The sequence below is a fragment of the Pelodiscus sinensis genome, chromosome 9 (genome assembly GCF_052426305.1).
Source record: "Pelodiscus sinensis isolate ZL-2025 chromosome 9, ASM5242630v1, whole genome shotgun sequence".
NCBI classification, from domain to species: domain Eukaryota; kingdom Metazoa; phylum Chordata; order Testudines; family Trionychidae; genus Pelodiscus; species Pelodiscus sinensis.
This window is the reverse complement of record NC_143060.1, coordinates 66,674,517-66,693,133: the sequence shown is the minus strand read 5'-3', so window position 1 is coordinate 66,693,133 and position 18,617 is coordinate 66,674,517. Positions and strand designations below refer to the sequence as shown.

Sequence of the window (18,617 nt, the reverse complement as noted above, 5' to 3'; positions counted from 1 at the left end):
CTTCAACCAAAGCTAGTTTGCAAATTCAGCACAAACTCGAACAGTTTCAGGTCAACCCCAGTTTTGGGCCAATAAATTATTGTCCCAGCAAGTTTTGCCTGGCTCCACAGTGGGAATGAATGAACCAACCCAGCAGGTCACCACAGAGTGCAGGTGAGAATGTCCGAGCAAGGCAGTGGTGCTCAGCCTGCGGCCCAAACAGTCCACATGGTCTCCTGGGGCCATACCGATTGTACGGGCATGCCCCACAGCAGTAAACAGGTTGGGAACCACTGAGTAAGGGTAATGCCCTATGCCACGGTGTGGGCCTTTGTCCTTTCCTGCAGGGTGGGAGATTAGTCCTCACTGTGAGATCACCACATAATTTGCCTGCTACCTCTCCCGCCTAGGGGTTGAGACCCTTTAGCTTGGTCGGTAGAATCTTGCTTTTTTAAACGGAGAAATCCCACCCTGAATCCATGCTGCAACCTGCCCAGGGCAGGTCTCGTCTAAACGTGCACTTAAGCCGTCTAGGGGCAATTGGAACCAGAGCAAGCTCTGTGGTATCTGTTGTGGTCAAAGGGATTTGCACCTGCTAGTGCCAGAACAGAACATGGTGCGGGTACCGCTCCCTGAAAGTATCTCGGCACCTCACTTCTATTGAAGCCAGTGGGAGCTCGGCACCTAAATACCTTTGAGGACCCAGGCTCTAGTGGCCAGAGGCAAATAAAACTCATGACTAAGTCAAACCGCACCATTCATCAGTCCAGCCTGGTTCTAGCTGTGTCACAGCCAAAAGCTCTTGTGATTTCCCTCAACGCCAGGTATTTCCCCGGTGGAAAACACTGACACACTCTGGTGATTCCAGAAGAGGAGTTTGCCTCTCCATGATGCCGGCAGAACTAGGAAGTTCTTTGCATTGGCGGCAGTGGGAATTTCATTGCACCTCATCCCGGAGCCCAAGGAATTCCTCTCACGTGTGCACCGCTCTGGGTCCCCCGGCTGCCCCCGGCGTGCGGGAGTTGTTACAGGGACACAGAATGAGGAATGGACACAACCACACGTCAGAGAGAATATTTGGTAAATGACCCGCTCAATTAAAACAAACAATTACTACGCTGTTGGTCAAACATCCTTTCTCTCCGGCTCCATGGCCGTGAGCTGGCCCAGAGAAAGTAACACTAAGGAAGTATCACCCCTCTTCTGTCTTACGCTTGATTAGAGGATAGTGACAGATTCCAAGCCCAAGTGCAGAGCCGGAGCCGATTAGACCTGCGGACAGGATGTGTCGTTAATACACAAAGGAAACAATGGTTTGAGAGCCATCAGATAATTAGGCCTTGCTAGTGAAAAAGGAAATAGAAGCGCCAAAAAGATGTTGAGCTTCATGCTCTCATCCTGCTCCCAAGGCACTCGACAGAACAATGCGACAAATGCTCAGAAGCACAGATGAACCCTTCCAGTGACAGCTCCTGCCTCAGCCAGAGGTCGGAGAAACAGAAATCTGAGCACAACGTTTCCATTCTTCAGGACCATCCCGAGTCAGCGCTCCCCTTCCTGCCCTTGGTAGGTGCCGGCCCAAGTTAGGACGCTTGGATTCAGACAGAGTGAGGTTCTCACCTCCTCTGGGGGTTGGAAGAGGACAAATGCCAGGGAAAGCCAATAGGCTAAGTAACGTAGACAATCTGGAAAATCCCCCACACGGTGACTAGGGCTGTGTCTAAACTACAACCCTGTTTTGACATTTCGAAAATTAGACACTTCCAAACTGCAACTGAAGCGGGGATTTAAATATCCCGTGCTTCATTTGCATAGTTGTGTCATGGCGCTCTTTCGAAAAAAGTGCCATTTCGAAAGTAAAACCACAGTCTAGAGGCAGTTTTGCCAGAAACGGAAGGCTTTTTGGAAAGATCCTTTCTTTCCTGTGGGAAGTGCTGAACAATATAAAAAAGAACCCCTAAGAGCTGGCAATCTAAGAGTCAGAAGATGTGACAAGAGGAAATTTACATGGGAGGATGTCTTCAAGGGATATTTTTATATTTTTAATCATAACCTCACTTCCTGAGAGCCTCACAAAAGATGCAACCACAACATGTCACTGAAAGCTTTAAAATATCTTTGCAAATAAGTAATGTTCTTGCAGTATTTGCAGGGTTTCCTAGGTAATGCCAGCCTGAATTGCAAAGAGCACCACATACATTGTGGTCATATGACCCACTGGCAAAGGCAAGTCCCTGTAGATATTTTAAGAGCCTCACCACGTAATGGTAACTTCACCTCCTCCGTCCAGCCATCCTCAGGAGCGTAAGAGGGAAAACAAAGTGGGAAACAGACACTTACAGACACTTGTTCGGAGGTCCCGAAGGAGGTGAGAGGCAGCCTGGTTTAAAGTCTGAGGGTGAAGATAAAAGGGGAAAAAACCAGAGATGATATCATGGTGCATGCGGGGAGGTCTACTGTCGACCGCTAACTCGGGAGGAGGATGTGGAGGAGGCATTTCTGGAACAGGAGTATCCAAAATAGAAGACCCTGAAACTTTAACTACCCAGACATCTCATCCATGGGAAAAATAATCAGGTAGAACTAAACATTTCCAGTGAGTTCTTGGATAGTGTTGGGGACAACTTTTTGATTCAGAAAATGGAGGAAGTCATGTGGGATGGAGGGAGAGGAGAGGGACAGTCATTTTAAACTTAATCCTAATCCACCGGGAGAGGACTGGTTGTGACTCAGAGGTAGAAGGCAAGTTGGAGGAACATGGTCGTGAAATGACTGGCTTCATGACGGTCATGGAGGGAGCGAAAGCAGCAGCAAAGGGACGACGGGCTTCAAAAGAGGCAGACTAACAGAGAACTGCTAGCTCAGGGCCAAAGGGAAGAAAATCCACAGGGGCGGAAGGGGTGGGGGAGGAGAAGGAGGTTAAGCAGAGATGGCAATTTCCCTACAGCAAGCTATCCCGGCATGAGGGACAGACAGGAAGAATAATTAGCTAATAGTTGCACCTGGATCTCTTTAATGATCTCATCATCCGAAAATAAATCCTGCAAGAAATTGGAATAGGGACAAATTATGGAGGACGAGTCCCAAAGAACAGGAGCAAACAAGCAGGGACAAGACCCGAAAGACTGAGGCACAAAATGAGCTGCCTCTAGCAAGAGCCATAAAAGCAGTAACAAGAGGCTCTGTACTTACCTTGTGAGCAAGAGAAAACTGACGGGAAAGATCCGCTGCTTAGTGTGGAAGGAGCACGAATAAAGGACGAGAGGGAGAAGGCAGAGGTATAACGTTTCGGTTGCTTCCCCCAAACAGCTAATGAGGATGCTCTACAAAACACCATTATGATTAACAAGACAGAAGGAACACAAGCCAAGGGAGGGAATGAATATTAAGATATGAGACACATTCAGGTCAGCTGACCTGAAGAAATTCATTCTAGGGTGGGAATGGATGGCTCCATGCCCCTGGAAGGGGCGGGGCCTGCAGGCAGATAGGGGTGGGTTTGGGGCCCCCCGCGCTGCCCAGACCACACTGCCCTTCCCTGCTAGTCCTTTGAGGTGCCCAGAGCATGCAAAGCAGGGCTGTGGAGAACCGTGCGGCGCTCCTGTGGAGATCTGAAGGGCTGGGAGATCCCGGAGTGACGGCAACAAAGGAGAGCAGCCAATATGAGAAGAAACTTTGAAAACCTGATTTGAGGAGAGATTGGAAAAACTGGTAAATATTTAGTCTTGAGAAAAGACGACAGAGGGGGAGCTGATAACAGTCGTCCAATATGCTCAGTGCTGCGATAAAGCCAACATGATCACTCACTCTCCATGGCCACGGAAAGTAGGACAAGAAGAAATCGACTGATGCTAGAGCAAGAGAGATTTAAACTGGACATTGGGGAAAACTGATTCACTCAGAAGATAGTTAAGTACTGGAATCAGTTTTCAAGGAGAACGTGGCCATGGCTGGAGGGTTTTAAGATCAGGTTAGATGGTCAGAAGAGTCTCCGTCAGGTCCTGTCTCAGTGTGGGAAATGGGACTAGATAATCTCTCGAGGCTCCTTCCAACCCAACACTTCTGTGATTGCAGCCACTTCCAGGGTGGACTGTGGTAGTCACTGAGTAGAACCAGGAAATTGAATAGGCAAGCAGCCTAGCTTAAAATCAGGCAAATTAACCACCTGTATTGGGATTTAGTTAAGGTACACGTCTTGTGAAAAGTGCCGCACGCTCTCTCGTAACCCTTTCGGTATTGTGTGTCATTTACAGTATCTTTCAGCGTGCTAAGGCACTGGTGTAATTCTGACTCCAAGTTGGCTAGAGATTGATCTTCCTGCCCTCACTGGGTTTGCCAGGGAAACTGCTACAGGAAACTAGCAGAGGACTGCTGCATTGCAGGCCTCTAGCGAGCAAGGAAGAATCCCCTGAGCACTATTTCAAGGAGGAGAAAGTGCATGATTCTCAGAATGACTGGGACCGACCATTCACAACATGGTGTGCCATCATGGTCCCCGTTGAAATCACAGTATCTGAAGACATCATGTGGGGGAGTAGGGTGGAAGTGGGGTGGGAGGGACTGAAAACTCCGAGTAATAACAGCCCTGGTACTGCACTACAATGAGTAATATCTGACACATACAAGAATCAGTGCCCAACACCCAGTAAGTCACTGGGAATTTACAAGCTCCTGTACACAGTGATATCAAACCAGTACGATCTGAAAATGCCAGTGGTATGCAGTGCAGCAGCACAATATGGTCATGGTAATGGGACATCGTTCTCAGCAGTGATTATATTCATAAATGTTAATACCAGAAGGAACTATTGTGCTCATCAAGTCTGGCTTCCTGTAGAATGCAGGCCAAATAGTTTTGCCTAGTAATTTCTTCCCCAAGCTCATCTCTTGTGGTTACACCAGAGCACAACATTGAGAAAGACAACGGAGGGTGGGGTGGCAAAGAGGCAGTTGCCCCCCAAGGTCCCTGGATACCACAACAGCAGTAGCTGGAGTCCTCGGCACTCTGAGGAAGGGGGAGGGGGGCGCCCGATCCCTTCCAGGAGCAGAAAGCTCCCCCCACCCCAAACACACACACACAGTGCCCCAGGGTCCGGCAATCGGGCCCCCTGCTACTCGAATACAAACAATGAATAGAAACAACAGCCAGTGACAAAACAATAACCACATCCACTCAGCCGAAGCAGTGAGATTCAAAGAATTTGGAAACACTTTTGTGACGGCCAAAATTGAGCTGCAGCAGCCTCCGTTTTCACCCCTGCACAGTAATAGCTGAGACACTTTCAGAAGCGGGGCTGCTCCGCATCACTTAATATTCCTTTTCCACGCCAATCCCAAGTGACAACTCAGAGCCGTCCCAGTTTCCCCAGGAACCGGCGCAGTAAGGAAAGCCGGTCAATTCTTTCAGCCAAAGTTTGGGGTGTCATCTTGTATTTGTACAAAGAGGAAACACGTGGACAAAATCCTCAGAATTTAGGGGCAAAACTGAGGCTGTCCCACCCAATAAGCCGATTTTCCTTCTACCGCTTCAAATGCGGCCAGCCCAGTAGGACAGCGGCCATCTTCCCCCTTCCCGCAGCTCCTACACCAACTGTGACGCGCTCTATTACAAAGACACGCGAATGCACCAGTCCTAGCGCCGAGCACAAAGCCACATCCGGGCTGGAACGGTGGCACAAGCAAATGGATTATGAAGATGCCACGTGGAGTCCGAGGGGCAACGCCGCGATGAAATGAGAACTGGGCGAACTGTCCCTATTGTCCACACTGTACCACGCGATTCTAGTCACACATCTTTCTGATGTCTCCCAGCCTGGCTCCGGCCACCCCCTCCGGGTTAGGCCGGATCCTTGGTGATCTTCTGGTGACCCTCAGAATCAAGGAGCACAGAAGCCATTCCAAATTTCCCCACCCCATGCCTCTGTGCCCACACTAGGAGCAGGTGGCATAGGAGTCTGCATCAGCTTCATGCCCGTCAAGAATGATGAAGCCTTCAGACCGCAGCTCTTCCCCCACGAGTGTTCACGCCAAGAGGGAACCGCCGGGGATCACAATCCATCCTTTAATAGTCTCCTCTTCAAGCAGTAGCTTGCGCACAGCTAACTGACGAGGCATCCTGGCAGCAGAGCTAAGGAAAGCGGTGCTCCTGGGAGGAAAAATTAGGCCTTCCGGGTGCCAGTCAGAGGGGAAGAGGAGGAGTTTCTAGCCACGTTCGTTATTACTAGATTGTCTTTCATTGCCTGTGAGGGGGCAGAGCCTAGAGACAGACAGAGATCAGGCTCCCACGGTGCTGAGCGCCGTGCCCAGCTGGAACAAAAGGCCGCGCCCTGCACCAAAGATCTTGCAGCCCAACAGGAGGGCTCCAACAAGGCTTTTCTGCTCTGGAAACCCATGGGGCCATGCAGATCCCCATTTGCACACCCTGCCTCACAGAGCTAGGCTCTGTGCTGCGCCGAGTATGCCGGCATGGACAGACGCAGGCCCACCAACAGGGGGCAGCGACTCTGGGGCATGGTGATTCAAAGAGGTCCAAGCTCCACCCATTCCATCAAAGGCCCCACCCCCCAGGTAGAATTAGGTGTAAGATTATTCCACGCATGTGTATTCAGATCCAGGGATCCTAGAAGCGCAGTAGCAGGGTGTGAACTACGTCATCCCCTAGAACGGTGCAGGGACAACGGCCATGGCTGAAAACAACGGAGCGGTGCCGGTTCAGCTCGCTGGAGGATCTGGCCCAGGAGATGTAAGGCAGGGTAGTCATCGACTTTTAAGGCCAGAACGAGCCATCAGATCATCCAGCTGCACTTTCTGTAAAACACAGGCCATGAAATTGTACCCAGTTACCCTCACGCTGAACCCAGTCACTGCTGTTTGGCTAGAGCAAATCTTCCCGGCAGCAGCTCGTCTGCACAGGAGGACATCAAGAGTTGGAGAATTCACTACTTCCCTGCCACCTGTTCCCCTACTTACCTACCCTTATCACTGAACACATTTTTCCTGATAGTCAAATTAAATCTACCTTGCTGCTTATCCCACCTTCAGTGGACACGGAGAAGAATAGATTACATCCCCTTGACATATTGGAAACTGGCAACAGGTCCTTCTTCGCTCTTCTCAAGCCTGAACATTCCCATTTGCTGTAACCTTTTGTCAGAGGTTTTCTAAGCCTTTGATCATTTTCATTGCTCTTCTCTGGACTCTCCAGTCTGCCCACAGCTTAATTAAAGCACAGCTCCCAAATCTGTACGCCAACCGAAACCTCACCGGTGCCAAGCTGAGAAGGAAAATTACCTTCTAGATCGTACGTATGGTGCTCCTGTTAAAACATACCAGAATTATATTTGCTTCTTTTTTTTTGGCATCTGTATCATATAGCCAGCTATTCCCTATTTTGAAAAGGTGGATTTTCCTTCCTTACTTGTTTTTATTGAATTTCCTTTGCTGATGTCAGATTGAGTCTTCAATTTATCAAAGTCATTTTGAATTCTAATCTTGTCCTCCAAAGTGTTTGAAACCCCTCCCAGGTTGGTGTCATCTGCAAGTTTTAAAGGCATAGTCTCTACCACGCCATATCCAAGACATTAAGAAAACTATTGGATAACACTGAACCCACGACGGACCCCCACGGACTTCCACTAGATGCGTCCTCCCAGTTTGACAGTGAAACGTAACTACTCTGAGTACAGTCTTTCAACCAGTCGTGCACTCACCATGTAGTAATTTCACCTACACATTTCCCTAGTTTGCTTATGAAAATGTCATGTAGGTCTATGTCAAAAGCCTTAAAATCTATCACACCTACTATATCTCTCCATCCACTAGCCCAGGAATGCTGCCTAGGAAAGACTGGGGCTGCTTTGGCACGATTTCTTCTTGAAAAACGTACACTGGCTGTTCCTTATAACCCCATGATCCTTCAAGTGCTCACAAATTGATTGTTTAACACCACGTTCTCTCTCTATTCTGGCTTGTGCTCCTTCCCCCTTTTCATAGTATGACCTTCTGTTCACAATTAATCTTTAGTGAAAACGAAAGCAAAATAGATATTAAATGCCTCCTCCTCCTTGGTGTCGTTTCTTCCTTGATAACTGTGTTTACGTCCCTTGCTAGCTAGAATTCATTTTGTCCCTTCTGGTTTCTAATCTTCTGCCTTGATGCTTACCCCCGTCTTTTCTATAATCACTGTTAATGATTTTATCTGTGTTTTCATTTTTTAATTATTTTAGGTCATTAAAGAGCTCATTATGCAACCATACTGGTCCCTTCCTATTTTTTTTTTCACAAGACAACCCTCTGTTGTGCAATAGTAAATCAAGCACCTTGCAAAGGTCTGTGGGTATTAATCACGATACTGAAAGCAAGTTTGTTTGACGCGACCCTAAAAACTAACAACATGTTGACTGGCACTAATTCTATTCCCATCCCTAAGCCCAGTACAATCTATTTCTGACCAAGACTGGTGACAAATCCCAAGCCCTTGATATTTTCTCAGTAATGGATATAGTCACAATAACTATAATGACCTCCAAGGGGTGCTTACAGATAGTGGTGACTGAAAAGAATGAACAAAACAAATGGAGAATTACACACTCTGCTCAGCAGCACGCCAGCTGAGTTCCAGGGTCAGCGATTTGTGTTCAGATGGCAAACTGTTGTACTTGTCAGCAACTCCCGGGACTGCAGCTTTGGTTTTCTAAGCTAAGAGTTGGGTTCGCTGCAGTTTTCAGAGCCACTGGACCGGAGTCTGATCTCAGCTGCACTGTACAAAACCCATCCCATGCAGCTGGAGGCAATGAAGTGAATCAGGTTTTATCTTGATGATACTGAAACCAGGCTGCCTGCACTGGGTGCCACATTCAGCCCTTGTGTAAGGTCATTAAAGCACATGGAGCCATGCCAGAGAGGGGTCTGGCTCCAGGACTTTGACGCTGTTATGAAATGAGGCTAGATTTCCCCATGGAAGCCAAGCCACGGTTCTCGCGAGCAATCCTCAAGGGTTTTTTGCAGGGTGAATTGGACAATGAGAAGAGGGAGGAGGACTGAGCTCAGAACCCTCTCGGCAGCTTTCCTCCAAACACAGAAGCAGCCCAGAAAGTTCTCTCAGACGGACGGACTCGCAAAAGCCCGGCAACCTCTCTGGTGTTGCTTTGGGTTTCCCACGGTACTAGAGCTTCCCATAGCGGTGAGCCCTTGGGCTGGGTCTCAGAGACCTTTTGTGGCAGGCACGTGAGTGGTGGAGAATAAGGTGGGGACTACCTAGCGCTACCCTATAGGCAGGCTCGGGGAGAACTCGCTGAAGTCACACTCCAGGACAACGCGGGCTACGCCGGCAGGGCCCGCAGCTTGGTCAACAGCCCCCCGTGGCTGACGGTACCCCGTCAGCACCGACGTTCAGCCGTTACCAGGAGGAGCCAGCAAGACCAGCGCAGTCCGTGCCATTGCCACGCCGAGCTGGCTCACCTCCAGCCGCAGAAGCCACCAGAGCTTGTGGCAGTGAGAGGGGATTAGCCCAGGGAACACCAGGCCAGGTGCCCACCCCGCTATGCAGCCAATGAAAGGCCGAGCAGCACCTGTCCACCTCTTACTGAGGTACTCCATTCACAGGCAGCATGGACCGGGCTTTCCCGCTCGTGTGACGTGTCTTCACGCTCCGGCTGTAGCCACTTGGCCTGGGGGATTGGGGGGTGGCGTGGCGGATTTGAACCCAGACTCAGTTCCTTCTGAAACCGTCCATCAGATTTACACCATTTTTTTCAATCTGGGACTTGAATTGTCCCAGGCAAAATGACCCCAGGACCCCTGCACTGCATATTCAATTCAGGCCTCCAGCGTGCTGGTTCCCTTGGCGCCAGAGCCGTGAAGGGAAGGTGTTTCTTGGGGGACTAGTGAAGGCGGCAGGTGCTCTCCTCTCTCGGGCTGGGGGCGTGATTATGGTTCCTTCCTCCGGAGCGATGCGTGGGAATGCAGAGCGGCCGTCTCTCGGCCGAGGCAAAGCAGTGTCTGGCAGCAGCCCGACGAACGCAGCGCCGCACCACCGGAACGAAGAGGAGGAGGGGAAATTCCGATCCTGGTGGCCTCCCTGCGCTCAGATGAGTGTGAGCTGCATGGCCCGTTGCACGGCTCCTGACTGAGAGGTTTGGAAACCCAATGGTATTTCACATATTACTCAGCAGGTGCGGGCGCTCCCCACCAAGGCTTCTACCTCGGGCGGGCTGCAGACACCACCACAAATCAAGGGGGCTGTGTGGCCAGGAGAGGGAACTCCCCTGAGGTCCCATCTCTCTCGGTAGCCACCTGCGAAAGGAAGTGTCGAAGACGTGACAGTCTGACACGGGCTGTGAACCTCAGTACTGTTGTGAGGGGCACGCACTGTCACTTTTTCTCTGTCGTTTTCTTTCCGCTCTCACTCAGCGAGTGGCCAATTACAGGCCACCGGCTCCTGGTCCCGGGTGAGCAGGCAGCCGCATCCATGCCAGAGGCCGTCTTCACAGGGACATGTTCCCACCCACTCCAAAGACAGTGTGCGAGATGCCTAGCGCCTCCTTCCCACTCGACTAGTTTGCAGGACATCTGCCATGGGTCACGGATCCCAGCGGGCTTGGCAATAAGGGAGTGGACAGTCTAACAGTGGCTCTCCCCCTTGGCGAATGAGGCATGCTCTATACAGGGCTGGAATTTTTCAGCTACACAGCTTGTGCACTGGAAAAATATCAATTTGTTGAAACATTTTTTTCCATCGGGGGGGGGGGGGGAGACAGCGACAGCGAGCGTCCATCTAGAATGGCCAATACCCTAGCGAGCAGGGCATTCCGCTGCAATTCAAAGACCCACGAGGCAAAGTGAGAATTTGAACCTCGTCTCCCACTTTAAAGACTGGGCCATGGGTGGTCTGGCCTGATGGTCAGAGCAGGAGGCTGGCCTAACGGTTAAAGCAGAGATGACCAGGCTTGCAGGCCAGAGCCCTGATCAGGATGCGAGTCACGTACTAGAGCCTGGAAGCAGGGGTGGTGTCGGGGAGTTATTTCCAAACGACAAGGCGAGAGTCCACACTGCCAAGCCTGTTATTCCATAATAACTCCAGCTTGTGAGGAGGAACGAGCCTATTTCAAAATAGCGATTTGGGGCGTTATTATTTCAAAAGAACTTCTCTCAAAATAACCTGCTAGCGTAGACATAGCCCTAGCCCAGGAATCAGAGCCAGAGTACCAGGTAGCACAGGGGCAGGAGCTAGGAACAAGGAAGAGTCTGAAAGCACAAGCCGAAACACAGCTGTGGAACACTACTGAGCGGCCAGATACCCAGACCCGCTGCTGGGTTTAAGAACCTGCTCGCAGGAGGCCAGGTTTGCTAGGCTATTGGCTATGCTGAGAGAGAGGCGTTAAGTCTCGTGTTCAAAAGGTCTTGGTTTCCTTCCAATGCAGAACGGGGAAAAATTCACCTCTCTAGACCGGATAGGAAAACCTTTTTGCGGGCTCAGGCACAATTTGATGAAGTCCCTCCTATGAGATTTAATAGAGCAGATCCCGAGCCCATGTGCATGGATGTAAATCCAGAGGAACTCAACTGATACCAAGAGTGTTTCTCTGATTTTATGCAGATGTAGAAAGTGCCGATGGTCAAGAAATGGATTTCTTGTCCAGAGAGTTCTGAGATTTTGAAATTTCCCATCTCGATTCAGGACAAACAGGCAAAAATCTCAAAAATGTTCACTAATAAAAATTTTTTTTAAAGTTTTTCAGGTCAGTCATCATGTCTTGCTTCAATACGTAGAAATGTTTCCTTTCAATGCTGACCTTTTCATTTTTACAACAAAAATTTGGAACACCACATTTCTCAATAAAATATTATTTTGAATTGAAAGAAATCAAAACCGTTCATTCAGGATGTGGCACAATGGGACATTATCAACAAATTTACAGAACAAAACTAGGCACCAAATGGAATTTCATCCCTACTTTCTTCACCAGCTCTCAGAAGTGGCTGAGACTGAGTTAGAGAGAAGGGTTATTGAGAGCAACATTCCCCAGCTGCATGTGGAATGCGGTGACACATCGTTTGGCTGCTCTGAAAAACCGTCTGGAATTCGACAGTTCTGAGATGAAGCTTTCATCATCCGATGCAGGTGGAAGCCAAAATGTGTTGGGAATTTATACTGCGGTTAATTCACATGCTTGGCTGGTTACTAATGTGATCTTTGCAAAAAGAGTTCGACTGGATAATAGACCTTATCCTGGGGATGAGGGTTATTGCCATGTAGAAATCTCTTGTAACTACCCGCCCGTCACCTACTCACCATCTAAATGACCAAGTGCAGAATTTCAACTTCCATTGTAAAGCATTGGGTGGGCATATCCTCAAAAGCGTAAAACAATGTTTTGCACCATTTCTTGCCCCATTCCTTGATTGCAGCATGGGAGCAAGTCTGAACGATACAAAACTCTGCTGCTGCTGACAGCTTTCCCAGCCCGCATGCTCCTCCCTTCTTCCAAAGGCAAGAGGAGGTTTTCAAATATCTCCGACGTGTACAGTGATTACTCGCTTGACAAGTGCCCGCTTAACACGTTTTCGCAATAGCACGATTTTTTCGGGGAATGTTTTTTGAACAACACAACCGTCCCCGAAATAATACGGTTTCCCCAGCCAGCCGGTCGCTGCGCGGGGCTTCCCCCGCCTCCCTGCAAAGCGGCGGAGGGGTCGCTGCTCGCTGAGCCGTTCCCCGGCGATCCCCTCTTGCCGGACGCCTTGCTCCCTCTCCTCCGCCCCCACTTGCAGGCCAGCGGCTGGGTTTCCCCATTCCCCACCGCTTAAAACGCAACCTTCACCTTTTCCATCATTTCCAATGGGAAAATTGACCCGCATAGCACGTTTTCACTTAACACGATCATTTTCTGAAATGCATCTACCGTGTTAAATGAGGAATGACTGTATTGGACAAGGGCCACTGTGGAAACCAGAGTTCCCTTAGCAGGGTCTACACACGGCAGCACGATGAGAGCCTGGCACCTGGGGAGATGGAAGCTAATTTTCCAGTTTGGCACCGGAGCTTGCATTTAAGCCTGCATTTTGTTCTTTTGTCCCCTTCCCCAGCTAACAGGGTAGGGTTCACCTGTTGGCTGGCAGATGGCTGATATTACACCTGCTTGACAATTCTCCCCCAAAATACCCCCCAGCCCCAACAGAAAACGCAGTTTTCCCCCCATCCAAATTTTTCCCTGTGAAAATTTCAAGTTTGATGACATTTTTCAATTTTTTATCAAGGACATTGAAATCAAATATTTCTGTTTGGGTTAGCGTCACTGAAATCAAAGCACCTCGGTCTGTCCAGCCACTGAACTGCTTGCTTTGGGATCAGGGCGGCATTCATGTGAGTCTGCTAGAAATGTCAGACTGGCTTATTGGGGGCCCTCGTGCCCTCATTCTGCCTGGTGGACTGGAGACCCGGCCGGACTGAATTTCCCTTGATGCTCTGGTAGAAGCAGCTCAGTGTATGATGGGATTACAACTCCCACTCCCAGGAGGCATTAGGGCAGGACAGGGGGACACAATCTAACCAAGCTTGAAACAATATTTTGCTCTTTCTAAATTTCCTCTGATTTGGGACACGGCCCGGATTCAATATGTTCGCATTCACCACTGGATGAACATGCCGCGTTTTGGCCTTCAGCGCTGACTCATTTGAGATTAAGGCACACCTCAAAGGGGAAGTCTGCAGGAGGAGCACGCTGTGGTTCTCCGGGGTATCATGCTGTATCAGGTTGGCCTTACAAAAATGCGAACCGTTTTTCTAGCTCCTTGAAACGAACACACAGGAAACAAAAACCTACCCGGTGCTCCGTTTGCCCAGCACCACACAGCATGGTCGGAGGGCCCTATCTGGGACAGCTCGCTCAGTGGGGGGGACAAACCCAGGGTGGCTTTGGCCAAAGGAATATGTTTCAAATGCCAGCACTGCTAAGCGCACGAGGAGGGAGCTAGCACGCTGGAAAAGCAGAGGCATAGTTCCCTTCAAGTCTCTCCTGATAACATCAGCGAAGCAGGCGCAGACACAGGAACAGGAAGGAACGGGCGAGCGAAGAGAGGCGGCAGAAAGACAGCACAGCGGCACAGAGGGGGGCGACCCCTCTCCTGCATTTGACAAACTGCCCTGCCTTTGAGGCCTACCGTCCTGCTCCCTTGCTGGGAAGCCAGCGGCCCACGAAGGCCAGACTGGAGCCCTTCCCCTTCGGTATCGTCTGTATTGCTCCCTACAGCTCAGAAAGTGAGCGGCACACACGTATTCCTGAGTCACAAGAACGGCCACGCTGGGTCAGACCAACACTCCATCCAGCCCAGCGCCCGGTGCCCCAGAGGGAGTGAACAGAACAGGGAATCCTCACGTGAACCCTCCCGTCACCCGTTCCCAGCCCTATCCTGCCCAGTCAATAGCCACTGAATTTATCTTGCTCTTTTTTGAACCCTGTTACACTCTTGGCCTTCACAACAGCCTCTGGCAAGGAGTTCCACAGGTTGATTGTGCCTTGTGTGAAGAAAAACTTCCTTTTGTTTGCTTTAAGCCTGCTGCCTATTCATTTCACTGGGTGACCCGTAGTTCTCATGTTATGGGAAGGAGTAAATAGCACTTCCTTGTCTACTGTCTCTATACCAGGGATGCTTTTATAGACCTCAACCATATCCCCTGGCCTGCACGGTCAATTCTGGCTCACCGGCTCCCTGCCCCCGTGCCTCTGGAGATGCTGTGCGCGCTCAGTTCCTGTATTTGGTCCAAGGACAGGCATTCACACTGGTCCCCGGGCTGCAACAGGGGGATGAGAAGCCAAGGGTGAAAACGCAGCAAACCCACCAAGCATACAGGAAACTCTGAGCCATCCTGGAAACCCTGCGAGCAGCCACGGACGGGCCCCTGTGCAGCTTCAGCACTTTGACAGTCGCCGTTTACAGGAAAAGCCAGAAGTAGGGCAGCAGCCAACTCTCTGTGTAGGACGGCAGCAGCTGTGGATGCCAGCCATGGGACTACCCTGCGGTGAGCACGGCAGCGCTGGCGAACTCTGATGCAAGAGGGGCAGGCGCGGAGGTAGCGGGGGTGCTGTTTGCAGAGCATGCCTGCCCAGCACACGGGGAGTTTTCTCTTTCACTTTCTCAGCCTGCCCTGCAAGGAGGCCTTGGTGTTAGAGGGCTTATCCCCGGGGTGTCCTACACGCTAGCCACTAGCCGCATGTGGCTAGCTGGCTCGTGACATTATTTACATTTTCGCAGTAACGTGGCTAGTTCATGTCAGAGCTGGCTGGACACTACAGGCTTATGCCTTCACCCTCCCACGTCCCGGGTGCTTCTCACGGGACCAGAGCGCACCAATGCCTGAAGTCCAGAGATGCAAACAACTCAATGCTCATTGGGGTTAGCTTCCAGCAGGCATGAATCTAGCTCCCTTTCCTTTTTTCCCTTGCTTTTCCCACTCACTTCCTGTTTGCTCCCACTGTCGTAGAAGCGCCCTGTCTCCCCACAGCGGCCAATGCCGGCCCCCCAGAGGGAGTGAACAGAACAGGGAATCATCAAGCGATCCCCCCTCCCTGTTGTCCATTCCCAGCCTCGGACAAACAGAGGCTAGGGACACCCTCCCTGACCAACCTGGCTAATAGCCACTGATAGTTCTAGCCTCCATACATTTATCTAGCTCTTTTTTGAAAGTTCTTCAACATCCTCTGGCAAAGAGTTCCACAGGTTGGCTGTGCCTTGTGCGAAGAAAAAATTCCTGTGGTTTGTTTTAAACAAAAGTCTACACCCTTGAGCAAATGCGGCCACGCCCACCTAATTCCTGGTCTAGACAGCTTTATGGCCGCGGAAGGGCCTCTCCCATCCAAGCTAGTGCCTCTTGTGGAGGTGGATTAACCACACGGAGGGGAGACGCTCTCTCGTCAATCTATTAGCATCTTCACTGCACCAGCACAGCTTGTTAAGTGTAGACCAGCCTTCTAGAGCCTTCTCCTGAAGACAGCCTGCACGTTACCAACACAGAAGAGCGACCGCTGCACTTACCCACGAGGATTAAGATGGAGCTTTCTGTTCTAATTTCCAGTCTCTGCTCCCATGCACAGACACGGAAGCTGAGTGGCTCTCTCCTCTGCAGCTCTTAGCAGAAAAGAAGAGAAAGCACAATAGCCTTACAGTAAAGAGGTGACACTTAACTTACAATGCTGTCAAGTTTCCGTCTGTTACTTGAGCGATAGCAAAGCTTTGCCTTTTTACATTTGTTAAACTGCTTGGAAAACTAAACCACACTGTTAGCACCTCGTCACAAGGAACTTGAGACAGACACAGCTCGGTGTGACTGGGGCGGTTTTGCAATACGATGGGTGTGTGATACTGCACAGCTGCTTTGGCTTCCTGACTCTGGAGAGTGTGATTGGCAGTAGCCGGATTGGAGTGGAGCCCAGGGCTGAGGGAATGCGGCGCTGTTTGGGATTTACCATCAGAAGTATCCAAACCTCTGAGGCACTTGTCAAAGACTTTGCCTTGCTTGGTTTGCAGGAGAATTTTTCGCCACAGAAAGATGGCTGCTGTGTCAGTCTCCACAATCTAGGTCCTGGCCCAGCTCTCCTGCTGGTCACTGCAGCGGCAGGGCGGGGAAAGTACCTTCTGGAGCCTAGCTCTTGACTTAGGTTGGCCCCCTGGATGCTCCCTTGAGGCAGAAAAATTAAAATCAATATGGAAGTGCTGCGAATACTAATACCATGATATTCAGATTTATGGGCGCCCCTGTGAAGGGCAAACGCACCACCTCAGCAAAAGGGGCTATCCCAGCTCCGGCTAGGTCAGAACTGTATCAAGAAGGGAGACTCTTCCCTTGAAAAGAAACCCGAGGTGACTCAAAGTGAAATCCTGAACTTTCCACTGTTTATTCTAAAGCCCAGGGCGTCAGGAGTAAAACTGGTACGTGGCGCTTGCTTCGTGAGATCGTCTAGATGGAAAAGTACTGGGGGGCAGGGCCAACCCCCCTCTCGTGGGACCCACCGCCCCCCCCACCTACCTCCCCACTGAGGACTAACCCCAACCCGCCCCGTCTCCCAGCCGAGGCCACACCAGAGCCAGCCCTCTCCTCCCTGCCTCCGGGGCCAAAACCTTCTCCCGCCCTGGCCCAGCTCGCTCCCCCAAGCAAACTCCGTGAGGCCTTGCCAGGCTCCATGCTCCTTCCTGTAGCGGCAGATTCCACCCTTCTCCCGCCACCCTGAGCGCTGGGAAGGGGGGAGGGCCCACGTGGAGCGTGGCTCCCCCCCAGCACAGGGAAGGAGAGAAGGGAAGGGGCTGTATGCATCGTGGCTTGCCCCCCCCCCCCCAGCATCAGTAGGGGTTGTGCAGCTTCTCCCCCCTCACCCACCCAGCACGGAGTGAGGGGAAGGGCTGAGCAGCTTGCAGCTGCCTCCTCACTCCCCAAAGCTCCGCGGGGGGGGGGGGGAGACCTACTTGGGGGGCAGCCAGAGCCATGCCAGCCCTGCTTTCCCTGGCCGCTGGGAAGGGCAGGGTGTGGGAGAGGAGCGCCCGGCCGTGGGCAGCCCCGGCTCTCCACATGGGTGGGGTTTGCTCCTAGGGGACACAGAGTGATGCGATGGCATCGCTGTCATCCCACAGGGAAACCGGTTTCCTAGGCATGGTGACAAGGCGCCGGACCCATCGGAGGTACGCTGCGAGCCGACGTGTTGAAATCAGCGCCGCCGCCAGCAGACGGGCACCGTGGGCAGGAGAGCTCAAATGCACCGGGCGGGGATTTCTGCCTCCACGGGGCCGACGCGAGCTAGCCAGCCGCTGACCGATTCCTCCACGGTGCAGCCCAAGGAATGCCCCTGACGCCCGTGTAACCCGCTGCGCTGGGGAGACCAGTGGTTTTCCCCGGCTGCACCATGTTCCCACACTCAGGCCGGGGGCCTTCACCCACTCTGTTCTGCACCTTGCAGGGCGCGGGTCCGGGAGCTTGAGGCGCATGCTGTGTGCCCGACCAAGCCAGGGCTCCGAGGGCTGCCGGCTGACACCAGCACGTGCGGAGCCACGGTGCAGCTACAACGCACCTTGGCCGTACGACCGGGGCCAACAGTGCAACCTCATCTGGAACGTCCAAAAGCCCCGATTGGCGGGGGGCAGGCGACCAGATGCAAACTCCTGGTCAGCTCGCTAGCTGGGTCTGAACCGGGAGGAGCAATGACCGGCAACAAGAGTACAGAGACATCCGGGGAAATGAGCAGGAAAGCAGCAAAATGCGAGTCCACTGCAGCCAAAGCATCGGGGGCAAAGCAGTCCAACCTGCACAGGGACGCCTCGGGAAGAGACCGCGAGGCCCCGTGGGTTGTAGCGCTAGGAGCATGCTCCGGGCTGGCGTGTGGAGGATGCTTTTCAGAGGCAGCCAGTCGCATCCCCTCCCCATCGTCGGCTCTACGCTGGGGACTTTGTACAGAACATTCCAACCATTGCTAATTGTTTTGGCCGCGCCGGATCCCTGAAACCCGGCAGGGTAAGATATCAGAGCGCTAGGAACAGTGCCTGAGCCTGCCAGCCGTCTCAACGAAGCCTCCCTCAGGCGGTCGCCCACTGCAGCGCCCCTGCGACTAGTTCTAGGCAAAGCCCTGCGCCCAGCTCCGCCACTAGACCGCTGC

At 51.7% G+C, this 18,617-nt stretch overlaps 1 long non-coding RNA gene across 4 annotated transcripts in view; it reads right to left on the bottom strand.

Annotated features, from left to right (window-relative positions):
* LOC112546759 (uncharacterized) overlaps positions 1-18,617 on the bottom strand; it is a 196,249-nt gene that overhangs the window by 157,475 nt on the left and 20,157 nt on the right. The window contains exon 1 of one of the 4 annotated variants that reach the window (XR_012906070.2): positions 16,012-16,271. The exons of 2 other annotated variants lie outside the window; for them this stretch is intronic. This is a non-coding gene — a long non-coding RNA (uncharacterized LOC112546759). Of the gene's footprint in view, positions 1-16,011; positions 16,272-18,617 lie in introns of those variants that run through there. One more of the 4 variants, XR_012906073.2, reaches the window with a different exon arrangement.